Here is a 3,117-nt window from a genome sequence, read left to right on the forward strand (position 1 = left end):
AAATCCTTGTGGTACTGAAGGGTGTATTTTAACCAATAGCCCATTTCCGAATTACCCTTGGCCTCATTTTCAAAACGAGTCCTGGTGCTCATCCTTTCATATGATAATAAGTTTCATTCACATGCAAATTAAACTCATTTTCACAAGAATGGTTGAGCACCAGGCCTCGTTTTGAAAAAGAGGCCAAAGGGTAATTCGGAAGGTGGCTCGTACCGGTTTTCATCTTTTTGATGATTTGTAACTTTGAAAGAATAGAACAGAAAGACTGACCAAGGCCAGTTGAACACTTTTACGGGGTTGAATTATATAATCATTGGTTATCCAAAAATAGGTGTCATTTCGTCACTAGCAGTTTCCATGGCAACGCTTTTATAGGCTTATTCAGACGGATTTTTTAGCTTGTAGCTTAAATAATTCGAAAACTAACCCGGTGACCCCATGATTTTTTCCAGTGATTGCTTTTGGCACTCGAAAAGGAAAATGCACAAAGATTTTTAAAAAATTCTACTGAGCGGAATTTCAGAAAATCTAGAAAAAAGGAAATTTTCAGACATCGCAAATTTCCTTCCGTAGAATTTTCTAGTTTATTTTCTGATGATTCCTACGACGTTATTATCATATTGGAATAATAAAAAGAAGGGGTCACCCGACTCGTTTTCATGCAATAGCTTTCGTGAGTTTAGCAATTTTCACGCGCGTTCTCGCACATTTAAAAATCTGGATTCTATAAGATCGGCATTTGCTCATGATCTGTTATAGCTACCGCTGACAATTGCGTGTGCTTGCGCGCGCGCCTACGATCTGATGTTTAAAGACGTTTGCTGCTAAGAAAATCAGTGATCAGCTGTCAAAGACAGCCTCCCGGGCTCATCTTAAAAATCCTACACCCGACTTCTGGCTATATCATATTATTTTCCTTTAAGTTTTAAAGTCTTCTTCCACTTCAGGTAGATTATCCTTCAGTTGAGTTCTTCTTTTTTCGCCATCGCAAGATTTCATATTCGGTTGAATATTTCTTTTAAATGTGAAGTGAAGCAACCTTTACTTCTCCGAAAATCGTCTTCTTTATCTTAGTTTCTATCTCCTGCATTCACAGTGGCCGCTCAACACATCAAATACAAGCTCTTCGGTAAACTTCTCACATAAGTAGAAAAAAATCCTCGCGCCACCATCTTTGTTTTAAATTTTCGTCTTTTAATCTCGCGCTTCTTTCGCACGTTTCTCTCGCGCGTGACGCAAGAGTTATCTGTTCCCTGCGCGAGGAAACTAGTACGAGCCACCTTAAGTTATCGGAGCTGTCGCACAACATTGCGTGACTGCTAATGAGGAAAGTTTAGCGTGATTATTGTTGAAGTATTTAAAAAATTGCGCATTAAATTGGGATACAGTAGCAATAAATTTCTGTGAGCCACCTTATGCCATTTTGCAATTGCATTTTGCTGTAGGATCATTACATGATGGACTGGATGGATATTTTTAAACTTGTTATATCAACTGCAAAAAAGGTAACTTTTCCCATGTCTGATAGAACAAAAGTCTTTTGTAAGAGATCAAGTGTGCGCTCGATTTTCACCCAATTAGAGAAGTAAGGGATTTGAGAATTTGACTGGTTCACAGCAGATACATATTGAAGCAACAAACTCTTTTCCCTCTTGATAACTTTGTACCTCTTAAAATGTTTCCTGCAAACTCCCTGATTATTGGTAATTAATTTGACCACACTGCACATTGAATTTACACAAGGAGGGATCTTGTCTCAGTAAACCACCTCATCCTTTGAACTATTCTACAAAGAATGTATAGAAATCCAGAGGAAAACTACAAGACAGATCTTATGTATTTAAGATGGATTATGCAGTAAATGGTTTGAACCCGGGGGTAACATGTGAAGGTGTAGTCTGATCGTCCGGGTGAGTGTAGTCCTGAGATTGACTGGCAACATTGACTGACAACATTGACTGGGAGTCTGCGCAATGCCTAACCTACAGCACTGACTATTTTCAACGACTGACTCTGGAAAGCTGGTTTACTAACTTAGAACAGACTCCCCTAAACAGATGTCAACAACTACCCGCCCCATACAAACGACTCATTCACGACATAAACATCACAAACGACCGAAAAAGAACAACCTAGCTTTACCGACAGACCGAAACAGACCAATCACGAACGACTTACGTCACTTGAGTCTTACAGCCAATAACATCACGGCAAAACCAACCGATCATTTCACACGAACTGGAATAAGAACATTCTACTGACAACAATCACTCACTTGACTCTGATGATGACTTCCGCACAGGTTGTCGAAACGTCAGTCACTGCCACCGACAACAGTCCTTCTCAGGACTACACTCACCCGGACGATCAGACTACACCTTCATAAGATGGATTAGGTAACATTTTACCAAAATGAATGACTCAAGGAGAGTTTTGATTGCTTATTTGTCTCAAGGGGAAAATTTAGTTTATGTAGTGGATATGTACAGGTGGCAAATTAGTTTTGGAACTCATCCCAGTTTTCAAGGTTTAGCAACCTAATAGACAAAGCATCTCCTTGTACATTAGGGTTCCCCCAGTACTATTGGTGTTCCAATTATTTTACAAAGGTAGGCCATCCTGCTGTTTATTAAACCATGATGGCTGAAATATGACTTGAAAATGATGTTCATATATTTTGATGTCTTTTATAATCTGTTACTAATGTACTGTGGAATCATGGAATCTTGCGTCTTTTTTGTGCCTAGTAACCAGACAAAAAAAGGGCCCCTGATGACTTTCTTCTTATGTTTTTCCTCCATATAATTATAAATTAGAACCAATCAAAGTGTATCTAAAATTCATCATATTATGTGAAACCCAGCTGGGTTGTTTGGGAAAAGAACATGTGAAAGATACTAACCCTTGGGTAATAGATCGCATTCTGATATGGGAGAAAGCCTGACCTCAAGCCACACAGGTGAATACCTGGACATTTTTTACCTTGGCACTTGTCTTGCTAATTGTCACTGTTTTGGCCCAGTAAGACTTAAAAACTCTCACTGTGAAGGGATTTTACAGCAAGCAGCTGTAATGCTTATGCATGGTACAGTGATTGTAATATCGCACAACTGCATG

This window comes from Stylophora pistillata, chromosome 1 (genome assembly GCF_964205215.1).
Source record: "Stylophora pistillata chromosome 1, jaStyPist1.2, whole genome shotgun sequence".
NCBI lineage: Eukaryota > Metazoa > Cnidaria > Anthozoa > Scleractinia > Pocilloporidae > Stylophora > Stylophora pistillata.